Source organism: Natator depressus, chromosome 25, assembly GCF_965152275.1.
Source record: "Natator depressus isolate rNatDep1 chromosome 25, rNatDep2.hap1, whole genome shotgun sequence".
NCBI classification, from domain to species: Eukaryota; Metazoa; Chordata; order Testudines; family Cheloniidae; genus Natator; species Natator depressus.
The window spans coordinates 6,503,940-6,517,856 of NC_134258.1; positions in this window are offsets into that span (position 1 = coordinate 6,503,940).

Consider the following 13,917-nt stretch of genomic DNA (forward strand, 5'->3'; position numbering starts at 1 on the left):
AGGCATATGATCAGCCCAAGATCACAAAGGAGGCAAGTTGCAGAGGTGGGAATAGAATCTACAACTCCTTAGGCTGAGCCCTTTGCTCTGCCTGTTAGACACACTGCCTTTCCTTGGGGAAGAGATCCTCACCTGTATAAATTCTGGGATGAAGGGACCCCCCCCCCCACCACCCATCACTCTGTCCTGGGGCCATGTTCTCTCTCATTGATATTCAGTGGCAAACAGTCAAAATGACTGAATCCTGCAAGTCTTCGGTGCAAACCTTAATGTTCTAACGCTCAGCATGTGCAAAGTATCCTTTTCAGATGCAGCCCTCTAGTACTCCGCTTGCAGCTTAGATTGGTTTCACTGTAACCCTTAATAAAATAACGGAACAAATATTACGAGACCACAAATCAGCGACAGAGTCACCGCTCAGGAATAAACAGCTCAGAGATAGAAAGTCTAGATCTTGCTCAACCAGTCGGATTGCTTGTTCAGAGGGAATTGCAAAATTGGGGGAGGGGATGTTTTCTATCTGGATTTTAGTAAAGCATGTGACACAGGGTCTCATAAAATTGCACTCTTCAATTAACTCAAATTGGCTTGGATAGATAGCCTGCCTAAGGAACCTTAAACAAAGGCTAAACAGGCTCGTGTTGCATCGGCGGGAGATGTCTGGTAGGGAACTGCAAGGATTGGGGTTGGGGAGAAATATCCCTTCATTACTGATCTGGAAGATGGGGAGAGATAAACAGCATATTAAAGGAACACACTGACAATGCTAAATGAGGAGAAATTGCAAACACCAGTGGGGATAAAGAATTAATATAAAAAGCCTTTTCAGAGAGGGATTAAAAATAAGAAGTGAAACTGAGATTCACTAGAGGAAGATGCAAGAGGTAAAAAATAAAATGGAGCATCGACATGCAGCGGGGTGGAGCAGAAAAAGGACGAGGGGACGGCAAGGGCTTGGAGACAGGAGATTCAGATGTAACGTGGCAGCAGAAAAGCCAATGTGGTTTTGGGCTGCACGCTGAGGCACCATGCAAAGAGGCAGGGGAGGTGACAGCACCAAATACCAACAGCTTGGCAGGAGTGTACAGAAGAGAAACAAAAATGACCAGGGGGCTGGAGCGACTGACATGGGAAGACTGCAGAGCAGAGCTAACTGCGCCCATCTTGTCTAAGTGATGACTTGGGGGGTAGGGGAAGCATATGACAACTGGTTTCCATACATTTACATTGAGAAAGGAGATGGATTGTTCAGAGTAGCACATGAGAAGTGATGGGGTAAAATGACAAAAGGGAAGATCTGGGGTGGACATGAGGGAAAAGTTTCCTATGATGGGGGAAGGGGTGGGTCATTGCTGGGATACTTGCAGCCTACATTGGCCAAAACATTTAGGATCGTCCCCTACACAATATTTGTATCTCGGCGGAGGCGGTGATGCAGGTGACCTACAGGGACAGGGCTTTCCCAGCTCTGTTCCAAGGCTCTTCCCTCCTTGATGCCCTCCTCAGCCCCATCTGGTGCTAGGACTGCCCATCTTAGCTAGACGCTGCCCCAGGGTGAAATCTGAGAGGCCACCTTGCCTGGCACCATGGCTCTGTAGCAAGCAGGAATTCCACTCAACAACCCCTGTCCCCCACACAAAGGGGGCTAAGAAAGGAGCGTGTGTGTGTGTGGTAGTGGTGGTTGGGGTGCAGATGAAAGACCTCATGGAGGAGGAGTGGAGGAAGAGAGGGGATGGATCTCAGCATGACCAGCTGCTCACCCAGCCAGCATCCTGCCTGCCTGCCTGCTCCTGCTCCCTGCTGGGTGAATGCGATTGCTATCTCGCGCTCCCTCCTGCTGCCAGGTCCCCACCTCCCTTGTCATCACACAGGGATGCGGTGCCAAGCTGGGAGAGCCTGGCACTTGCTTTGCAATCCCGCTGCCTGAAGAAGCCTCCCTCCTCCCCACCCCCCAGCGGCATCACCCCAGGGCCTGATCCCTGCTGCGTGAGCCTGATGACTCCTAAGCAGCTGCCGCACGGCTGGGCCCAGCCTCCACCGACTCCTGCCAGCCGTGACCCATTCCCGCGCTGCTCGCCTGTGTGTGGCCCAAACTAGTGGGAGAGCCGAGATACCACAGAGATGAGTGTGATCTAGATAGAAACACGGGTGGGCAGTACCGGGGCCGGCCAAGCTTTAGATAACCATCCTGGATACTGTAGGGGAGGCCCTGGCAATGTGGAGGACCCCCCATAATAGAAACGGGGTTGCCACCCCTCCTGAAACCCTTAGTGTCCTGCTCCCAGAGTTGCCCTGGTTCCCAGTCAGGTTCTGCTGCCAGGTGGCAGCTCGGTGCCGTTTGCATGATGGCTGAGCGGCACCATCCACTGAGGCTGCATCTTCCCACCATGACACCACCTTGCTGCAGGCCAACAGGCCTGACAATGCAGAGCCCCCACCAGGGAGCAGGCTCAGCAAAGGCAGGCGTGACTGTCTCCAAGCCCCAGACCCTTCCTTTCTCTCCCCAGATCACAGAACCTAGAGGGGGACAAGACCATCTCCCGCCACCTCCTGCCAAAGCAGGGTTGTTCCAGGCAGTAACTTCTTGAATGCTTTATCCACAGAAAGAGCATGACACAGTTTTGGGAGAAAGCCAGCAGTGGAACAGCAGGGGGTATTGGAGGGCAGGATTACAGTACATTGGCAGAGCTGTGTGGATGGGAAGTTGTCCCAGGAGCTGCCTGCCTCGAGCCAGGGCTATCAGCCCTTTCCTCACATCCAGGAGCACCCAATTCATAGAAAGAAAATCGAAGGGGTGGTGGGAGTGGGAGCAAGGATCTTCCTGCTCTTAAATGAAGGTGCATTCCTGAAGGAGGCATTTCCTGTTCCTAGGAGCAACCTGGTAAGTCTTTCTTTCTCCCTGGGTCTTTTTCACACAGGACCCAGCAAATTCCAACTGTCTGTTGCACATTCGCTGGCGAGCAATCAGAACTCAGGAGTGGATTTCAGCTGAGTGCGACAGGAAAAGAAATCTGCTAAGGAAGGAAGCGAACCCCTCATCTGTACTTCATGGACCTTCTTGACCCATGTCTCTCCTCTCAAATAGGGCTGCATGAAAGCTTGGGAATCAAGGGGGAGGGATAGCTCAGTGGTTTGAGCATTGGCCTGCTAAGTCCAGGATTGTGAGCTCAGTTCTTGAGTGGGTCATTTAGGGATTGGGGATGAGTCCTGCTTGGAGCAGGGGGTTGGACTAGATGAGGTCCCTTCTAACCCTGATATTCTATGATTCTAAAGGCCCTTGGCAGTTCATGTTCAGCACTGCCAGATGGGGACAAACAGAGGGGTGGGCTTGAGTGAGGGCTGAAAATGCTGCAGCAGGATATGGTTGATAGGAGCTCCTGGCTGCTCTTTTTCCAACTGGCTCAAGAGCAACATGGGGCTGTTGCCAGCTCTCGCAATATTTGGTGTTTTTCCTAAAGCCCCAGCTCCTGGAGTCAGGTGATTAGGTGAGAATCCCAGCTGTCACGAATACAAAAAGAGAGCTTCCAGCCCTCATGGCTGCAGAGAAAAGCTTGAAAACGTGACCCGAGCGTGCCCTAAAGGCTCAGAAACCAGAAGGCAAATAAAAAGACCCCCCCAGCATGTGTGGTTTTCGAAAAATCTCATCCCTTTTAAGCCAGTCTCATGCTTTTGGGGGGTGGCAGGCTTATGATTTTTAAGGGCTTGTGGGTGTTAGCACGGCCCTGACTCCTCCACTCCAAGGCAAAGCTTTGGCCCCCCCTCTGTTCCTCTTCACATTTACCACTGGCTCTTCTGTTCTCCCCAGCCTCCGGCAGCTGCGGACAGCCTCACGTTCCCCTCTCCACCCGCTGGAGATTCTCTCTGCGCTCAAGCCCTGGTGAGGCTTTCATTTGAAGGAGTGTCCCATCTTTAGGGCTTCCAAGCTGGTGTCCTTCTACCCTCCCCCGACTTCCTCAGTGCCTCCTCACCGTTCGGCCTGGCTCAGTAGTGGAATGAATAGTAGAGCGCCCCCTACTGGCGTTATGTAGCTACAGCAAGTTGCAGGTATTTTGTTGTCGGCGTAGCCTCCTTGTTGTGAAGACAGTTAGGAGCAGAACGGCCAATACTTAATTTGTACCAGGGCTGAGCCCGGGCGCCGCTGGGCTTGGCAGTTCATAGCCCTGGCACCTCTGCCACATCAGTTATGAAAGTACAAAAATTGCTTGAACCCCGGCACCCCTTTCATTACAGATTAAGCACTGGGAACAGCAGAGGGGACTGCAGGACGTGCTCTGGAGGAGCTGCAGGGAGAATCGTGCACAGCATAAACCAGTGTGACAGCGCTTGGCTTTTCCCTGCAGCACCAACCTACTTGGTTTATGCACACCAAATTCAGCTGATTCAGTAAACAACAAACAACAACAAACAACCCCTAGTGGGCCTGGGAGAACCAGCCCGGAACGAGCAGGGGAAGATGCTGCAGCAGTAGCTTCCCACTGACACACGAAGCCTGATTCCAGGTTGCTTTCAGCCCAGTTGCAGACAGGGCCCTGGAAGGAGGAGGAGGAGGAGGAGTTCTGTCTGCCAGAGGCTGCCCCTGCTTCTACGAGCAGCATTTTGGGCTGACTTCCAGGAGTGGATGAGGCAGCAGGGAAAAGCTCCTGGGTAGTATGGGGTCAACTAAGAACCTGGAAAGATACATAGGGAAATAATATCGTAATTGCCTAGCTGTTGTAATTGCCTCCCTGCCCTCTGCAGACTGGAATCAGACCTGTTCAGCTCTGGCATAGCCCATAGTCTGCACACTGCTAACAGGAATTCCCCTTTCGTAGGGTAGGACGTTATACCGCTCTGGCACTCCCTGGGGGAGAGGGTGGGCATCTGCCCAGCTCAGCGGTCGCTCCCTGAGCCGCAGCGTTGCCGTGCAGCTCTCCTGGAAAGACAGGAAATAAAGAGTAGGAATAAACGGTCAGAATGGAGAGAGGTGAATAGTGGTGTCCCCCCAGGCATCTGTACTGGGCCCTGTCCTATTCAACACATTCATAAATGATCTGGGAAAAGGGGCAAACAGTGAGGTGGCAAAATTTGCAGATGACACAAAACTACTCAAGCTAGTTAAGTCCCAGGCCGACTGTGAAGAGTTACAAAAGGATCTCTCAAAACTGGGTGACCGGGCAACAAAATGACAGATGAAATTCAATGTTGACAAAGGCAAAGTAATGCACATTGGAAAACATCATCCCAACTATACATATAAAACGATGGGGTCTAAATTAGCTGTTATCCGTCAAGAAAGAGATCTTGGAGTCATTGTGGAGAGTTCTCTGAAAACATCCATTCAGTGTGCAGCGGCAGTCAAAAAAGCGAACAGAACGTTGGGAATCATTAAAAAAGGGATGGATGATAAGACAGAAAATATCATGTTGCCTCTATATAAATCCATGGAACGCCCACACCTTGAATACTGCGTGCAGAGCTGGTCCCCCCATCTCAAAAAAGATGTATTGGAATTGGAAAAGGTTCAGAAAAGGCCCACAAGAATGATTAGGGGTATGGAACAACAGCCATATGAGGAGAGTTTAGTAAGACTGGGACCCTTCAGCTTGGAAAAGAGACAACTAAGGGGGGATATAATAGAGGTCTATGCAATGACGATGGGTGTGGAGAAAGTAAATAAGGCAGTGTTATTTACTCCTTCTCAGAACACAAGAACTAGGAGTCACCAAATGAAATTAATAGGCAGCAGGTTTAAAACAAATAAAAGGAAGTATTTCTCCACACAAAGCAAAGTCAACCTGTGGAACTCCTGGCCAGAGGATGTTGTGAAGGCCAAGACTATAACAGGGTTCAAAAAAGAACTAGATAAGTTCCTGGAGGATAGGTCCATCAATGGCTATTAGCCAGGATGGGCAGGGATGGTGTCCCTAACCCCTGTTTGCCAGAAGCTGGGAATGGGGGAACGGGATGGATCACTGATGATTCCCTGTTCTGTTCATTCCCTCTGGGGGCACCTGGCATTGGCCACTGTCGGAAGACAGGATACTGGGCTAGATGGACCTTTGGTCTGACCCAGTCTGGCTGTTCTTATGGAGTTCACAGCTGGAGCCGTCCAGCTGTGCTGCTCAGGACATCTGTTCCCTTGCGGGGGCGTAGTCCAAACAAAAGCCAGGGTGCTTCTGCAGCCCACAAAAGGCAGAGTCCAGGGCCTTCAGAAATCAAAGCAGAGAAAAAAAAAAAGAAAAAGAAAAAAGAAAAAGAGCAAAAAAGGAATGCTTCTCCTTCGGAGAGGGCCTGGGCCAGGCTGACTAATGCGCCCAGATGGGCTACAGCAGAGCCCCCTGACTGGCCGGCGTGCACTGGAAGTGTGCCCTTACACCCACTAGTGCTAGCAGGCCACTGGCTGCTCAGGGTGTACACCTGCAGCTGCGATTCCTTCGGCTTCAGCCTTGCTCCAGTCCTGCTCCCTTGCTGGGTTCCAGCTCTGCGCCTTGGCTCTGACGGCTGGGTCCTGGCTCCAGCTCTGACCCTCAGTGCTCATCCCGGCTGGCAAGGCTGCCTCCAACCGCTAGACCTGACTGCCCATGCCCCAGTCCTGACACACACACACAAGTGACATTTCCTAGCTTCACCTTCAACTCCATGCTTCTTAAATGAAAAACCAAAACCCTCCACGCGGGTCTGGAGCCCCTTGGTGATGACATGGTTGCTGATCTGAACAGGAGCTATGGAGGGCGCTGGCGTGGTCCTGCATTCACTTCCAGGACAGAACGCTTGGGTTTTTTGGGTTTCCTCCCACTTACTGACGTCTCCCATGCTGCTCCTCATGCTGAGAACGCTCTCCCACTCTCCTCATTCAAATTCCGCTCTAGAGCGCACTTTGCCTGGGGAACCCACCCACAACAAAAGGGACTGAAATTAATTTGGAAGAATTCAGGTTGCTGGAACAGGGGACTGTGAGACACGAAGCTGGGTTCTAGTCACTCCCGCTCCATGACCTCGGGCTAATCATTACGACCTTGACCCAGTCACTGTGTGATCCTGGGGGCAATCTTATCCCTCCCTGTGTCTCCGTTTGTGTGTCTGTATAATGGTGACAATAACACGGACCCTGCTTTATAGAAGTGCTTTGAGATTGTGGATGAAAAGTGCCTTATAACTAGTGCTGAGGGCTATTCTAAAAGGTGATTAGCCAAATAAATCTGTGTACGCAACCTGCCCTCTGCAGAAAAATCTACACTGCTCCACAAGCAGTTATCTTCTCCCCTTCTAACCTGTTGTCTCCCCGTCTCCCTTCTTGGCCCCTTCCCCCACACCGTGATCTGCTGTACTGTTTGTGTGTGACTTATTTAATTTTAAATTCTAAAGCCCATGGGGGAGAACTGTCATCTTTTCATTTGCCTGTAAAGCACCATGCCTGTCTAGTGCTCTGCAAACGCTAGCTGCCCGCACTGTCAACAATCCCATTTGCTTTTAATAAAAAAAATGAGTAATTCAATAAAAGTTCTCTGGGAGAGTGCCTGTATTTCTGATGGAGATGGGTCATACCCTCCAATTAGGCATAAGTATTAAAACCAGCAATGAAGGAAAAACCAATTGCACCTCCAAGCAATGCAGGATGTCTGAAATCTGGGGCCTGTTTTATAGTACCACAGGGTGTTTGGTTTGCTTTAGCAAAAGGCATTCAGCAAGCTTCATTCCAAGGGTGTAGTAACTGAGGGCCACATTTTCAGAACTGGGTGCCATTTAGTCCATATTTAGGCACCCAAAGGTAGCCTCTAATACCTGAATGTTGCATCAGCTGCTTAAATACAATTTTAGGCACGTAATTTTAGGATACTAAGTCTGTAAAATTTGGGACCAAGACAATTTAGAAAAAGTTTAAGTTCTGGGTGCCTAAAGTCAGACACCGGAGATGAAATCCTGGCCCCAATGTATTTTGCCATTGACTTCAATTGGAGCAGAAGTTCACGCCTATGCCCGTAGTTCGACACCTAAGCACAGCAAGTGACCTGATTTTCCAGCAGTGTTTACTGTCTCCGCTTCCTATTGGCTTCAGTGGGAGCTGAGAGCGCTCAGAACCGCTAAAAATCATGCCATGTATGACATATGCCATCATGCCTCAGGAGGTCATCTAGTCCACCCCCCTGCTCAAAGCAGGACCAACCCCAACTAAATGGAGGGGATGGTATGATGGGATAGCCTAATTTTGGCAATTAATTGATCTTTGACTATTAGCGGTAGATATGTCCAATGGCCTGTGATGGGATGTTAGATGGGGTGGGATCTGAGTTACGGCAGAGAATTCTTTCCTGGGTGTCTGGCTGGTGAGTCTTGCCCACATGCTCAGGGTTCAGCTGATCGCCATATTTGGGGTCAGGAAGAAATTTTCCTCTAGGGCAGATTGGCAGAGACCCTGGGGGTTTTTTGCCTTTCTCTGCAGCGTGGGGCCCGGGTCACTTGCTGGAGGATTCTCTGCACCTTGAATTCTTTAAACCACGAGTTGAGGACTTCAATAGCTCAGACATAGGTCAGGGGTTTGTTACAGGAGTGGGTGGGTGAGATTCTGTGGCCTGCATTGTGCAGGAGGTCAGACTAGATGATCATAATGGTCCCTTCTGACCTTAAAGTTTATGAATCTAAATCAGCTCATCTGGTGGCCTGTGTGAAAAGCATATGCGGGGTCTCTCTCAGACAATTGTCCACATCACAAGAAAAACCATTACCATGGGGCCCCTTGCTGGCAGTCCCAGCAGGTTGGAAAGGACTCAGTGGGCCCTGGAGACTGAATTCCTCTCTCATGCCTAGCGCTTGCCCCTCCAGCTCAAAAGTTAAGACACACAGGGGATGGGATGGGGAAGCTCACCCTACCCCTGCCCATGCTGTACCTGCTCTGTAGAGAAACAGAGGACCAAGTTCTCCAGGGCTGCCAGGCTGGCTCCTTTCATCCGCACAGAACTCCCAAACAAACTCCACCCCTCCTCTACACACCTGAGCAAACCCTTCAATCCCCTGTACCCTGGACAGAGCAATCCTGCCTGGCTTTACCCATCAGCTCGTAAGTGAGTAAACAGGCCTGGAGCCCCCTCAATGACAGCAAGACACCTGGAGCATCCAGAATTTCTCTATATCTGTATTTCCCATCGATGCTGAATTGTCCGGAGACGTCACTCCTGAGCAATGTGAAACGCCCAACCCAGGGCTGGGATGGAGCCTCCAACTCAGCCTCTCAAGTTCCCCTGACATACTTTAGGGCGGGCTGGCTGCAGTTCTCATCTGGATTAGCTGTCTCTCGGGCCCTATGCTTTAAAGGGCCAGCAAGCCTGCTGGGAACTGGATGGAGAGACACTGTCTTGTGCCGGCCTAGAATGGCACCAGGAGTTGCTGAGCTGGCACCAGGCTTCCTGACACCTTCACGCCAGAACCGCTAAGGCCAGGAATAAATAGAACCCCAAGGAGATGAACCACATTTGTGTGTCCAACGCAGCTGAAACTGACATGGCTCTTTCTGTCCATCAACAACAAATCCACTGCATGCAGCTGATTTCTTTATTCACCACCACCAGTATAATCAGGGCTTGAGGGAACAGGGTTTGCTGGCGAACTGTGGCTGCAAAGCCAGCAGCGGGGACCCCACAAGTAGCAATGCCCACTGTTGCAATTCCTGTGAGGGTCTCACTGAGTCACTGAGAGAAGGAGCAATATCACCTCCGTAGCATGTTCTTGCAAGCTAAACAGGGTTGGGCCTAGGCTATCCGGGAAAGGCAGACCTTCTGAGAAAGCCCATACACTGCAAGAAGTGGGGTTGTTCTTCACCTCTAAGTCAGCGCTAAACCAAACACCCTAACGCCACGCTGTTGTACATAGGAAGAACTGTCAAGTGGCCAGTGCACTAATCGAGATGTTAGGAGACCTGCACTCAGTCCCCTGCTCCGGCACAAACTTCCTGAGCGCCCTTGGGAAAGTCCCCTAGCCCCTCAGTGCTCTGTCTGTAAAATGGAGATAAGTACGTGACATGTCGTGAGGCAATCAGATAGGATGGTCCATACCAGGGATGGGCAGCTCCTATGGTTTTCAGATGATACCTAAAATGAAACTCTTGGTCGCTTGTGATCATTAAAGATCACCTTGTATTTTTCAAAAGAGCCAGGGGGGCAGCCCCGGTGTGCTGATGAAACTGCAGGCCAGATAATTCCATCTGCCTTCCTAACCTCCAGCTGGGCTTTTAGCTGGGTGTGGTCTCCTTCACTATTATCTAAACCGGTGTGCAGTACCGCTGTTAAAGTGGGGCTGTGCTCTGCCCCAGGCACAGCTGCATGTCGGGGGTGGCGGGGCGGGGGGAGTGATTTCTCCGTCTATCTAATATTTTCTTGTAAAGTGCTTTGGAATTAAAGTAGATACAGCTATATACTGTACATCAATGGAAATAAATCCTCTTAAGACAAAACAAGATGGGAACAATACTACTTCACTACATCCAGTTCAAGATTGCGAAGCGCTTTGAGATCTACTGACAAGAGCACTATACATGAGCTAGGTATAATTATCTCAGGCATGTGGAGGGTTTTTGTTCCCCTATCAGGCTTGAATAATTTTAAGCTAGATCAGAGTTGAGGGTCTTGCAAACTTTCCTAGTAGTTTCCCTATAATTTTAACAACTCCTCCCAATGCTCACGGGGTTTAGTGGTACCAACTTTGCTTTGGTAGCTTTGAGTCTCAAATGCCAAATGGGAACCAAGCCAGAGGTGCAGAGGTAAAGGAGTGATCGGAAACCCACACGTGCCACACGCAGGCCTGTAACAAGTGCCTCCCGCCTGGCTTGAGTGAAAGGAGATTGGCGCCCCACAAATTAGCCCTGTGCATTTGCACAGCTTGCCTGCTGTTCTCTTCCACCTTGGCGATCCGCTGAGCTGGCGGTTTGGATTTCAGTTCCTTTGTTTTAGGGACAAAGCCGCTGTCCTCTGCCAGCAAGGTTTTGGAAAAAGAAAAGGCAACAGAGAAGCCAGCAGAGTTTCCAGCGAAGCCCTGACATGGTCCTGCCCTCTCTGTTTCACGCAGAGCCAGCAGCCTTTCAGCTTGAAATATAAGATCTGGCGAAGTGCCGATCCAGGGCCGTTTGCAATGTTCTGAAAGTACAAAAGAGTTGGGGTGGGTCGGTCATTCACCAAGGCACAGCATGTTAGTCAGGATTTGTTAAGTTCAGAGAAGATGGACGGTCTAGTGCTTAAGTGACTAGCTTGGGAGACCCTAGTTCAATTCCCTGCTGTCCCACTGACCACCTGAGTGAGTCTCTGCCTCAGTTTCCCCTCTTCACAGTGGGGTGAATAGCCTTTCCCTACCTCACAGGAGTGCTGTAAGGATAAAAACACTGAAGGTTGCAAGGTGCTAAGTACTGCAGTAATGGGGGCCAGGTAAGTATCTGTCCACAAACAGAGCAAGGCAGGTTCTCTCCCCCCAAGAGTTTACAGGCCAAGCGGGCAAGATGCTCACAAAACTTATGGGATGTGCTCAGGCCCATAGCTGGGTGAATATTGCAAAGCAGTGGCTAGGAATATTAGCCTGAACATTCAACCAAGTGCACGATGCTTGCACGCCATTTGCATTTGCTTTCCAGGAAAGTGGATTCCAACATTGCACATGCAACTACCGGCAGAGAACCCCTTTTTAATTTGCACGCGCCACATCTGCCCGATCCCAGCTACGCAACCCAGCCTGACTGTTGATTTGTGAGCGAACCAGAAAGTGAAAAAAAAATCTCTCCAAAGAAACCCTGGCTGCATAAATCTGTATAATGAATAAGGCAGGAGGAAATTGCAATCTGCTGGTGGATATTCCATGAGCACCAAGAAGCTAAATCTGTCAGATACATTGGCAGCAAATTATTCATTCAGGTCTGAGTGCGGGCAGCCCCAGTTGCAAAGGGTTCAGAGGGTCTCTGCTAGAGATATTCTCATACTGAGAGACAACAACTCCAAAGTCAAGGATCTAGATAGCTTATAATGGGAGTGCATCGGGCGTGTCTAAGAGTCAGGAATGGCCGGGATTAGCAAGAGCCAGACACAGTGTGGGCAGATGCTGTGAAAGCTTCCCCCTCGCCCTCGCGGCTTTGCCAAGGAACTTCTGTCCTACATTTGTGTAGCAACAGTCTTCTCAAAGGATCCCAGAGTGCTTTCCCCAGACGGAGGTCACCGCTGAAATTCAGCTGCCTCTGGGGTGGAATGCAGTAACTGACAGCACATGGCAACACCGAGGACTGGAAGTAAAGCGTATTACCACTCCCTGATGGCAGTGCCAGGGGCACTTCAGTGGGCAGGAAGTAATTATCCAGACTAGAACTTGGCCAGGGCACCAGGAGTAACCCACAGTCTTGGGCCTGCATTTTCCAAAGCAGCTAATGATTTTGGGGGCCCACCTTGAGACACCTTAAAGGAGCCTGGTTTTCAGAGGGCAGGTGCTCAGCACTTTCTGAAAACCAGGCCCTTTTATTAGAGTGCAAGTTGCTCCAAAATGGAAGCACTCAGATTCACTAGGCACTTTTCAGAGTTTGGGCCTCAGCTCCTTAGTGACTAGACTTGGTCTTGTCTGAGGTGACGCAGTCTCTCACGAAGGACAGCACCCACAGCGTGACAGCACCCTGTAGCATCATGCTGGTTTAGTAATAACACAACTACAGACCTAGCACATTTCATCCAGAGAAGCTCAGAATCATTAGACTCATTTTACAGATGGGGGAAACTGAGGCCCGGAGCAGGAATGTGACCTACCTAACATCACACACTTCGCTAGTTAGAAACAGAACCCAGGTGGGCTGACTCCCAATCTTCTAGTCTAGTCACTCCCTTGAGCACCAAGTACAGAAAGACCAGTCGCCTAGGTTTTCAAGTGGCCATCTGCCTTCTTCTTACTAACCATAGCCAAGCCTGCTTAACATGCAAGAGAGGATTATAACATGCCTGAGAGGGCATTGCCTGCTCTTGCAGGGGACGCCCTCTTCTAAGCACAGCCAGCCAGCCATGCAGATGTGTGGCCTCACCAATCGGAGATGACAGATAATGCCAGGTTTGCTAACGGAGCAAATTCCTCTCTTGCTCACTCCGCTATTTTCTTCATGTCCCTCATCTGGGGTCATAGGCTGCAACAACAATTCACCCTCCTGTCTCTAAGCCCATTGCACACATTAAATAAGCTGCTCAAAGCTATCTCTGTAGCGGGGGAAGAAGCCTCATTATCCCCTTTGAGACAGAAGGGGAAACTGAGGCACTAAGAATTGAAGTGACATGCCCAAGGACAGGAGTAGACACAGAAATAGGACCCAGGGCTCGCACTCAGTGTCGGGTGCTATATCCAGCAGGCCTTGCTCCCAGAGGTGCATTTTGGCAGGTCTCACCTCTCCCACCCCATCTTGATGTTGATAAAAGAAATGCAGCCGAAGCAAAGCTTTTGCTCCTTCCACTGAGGAATCCTGCAGCTCTGCATGCCAGGCCGGGACCTGGAGGGCCGGGGCAGCCAAAGGGTGAGAGTAAGCAACGCAGCCGGGTTCCCTGCATCTGTGGAGCCCACGCAGACCCGCAGCACTGCGGAGGGCAGAGGTAATGCAACCTGGCAGGGATCTTCCAGGCATGCTGCTCTGGAAAGACAAAACCGCTATTAAAATAGAAGCTTGGAAGGCTGCGGGAAGCTAGAGACTGCATGGGGAGGCTTCGTGACAGCAGCCGCGTACTGCCCTCTGCGTGAATTTCTGCTACCGTACCGTGAAAGAGCGGAGGGGGATGCTGGGGGTGGGAGAAGGTGCAGAGGCTGAGCAAGTGATATCCACTGGGGAGGCAGCATGGGAACCAATCGCCTTGGGATCCTGCACCTGGCACATTCCCTAATAATGACACCGGCAGGGCGGGTGATGGGCAGACTAGTGGGTGCATGGGGTACTGCACTCTGGGCAGG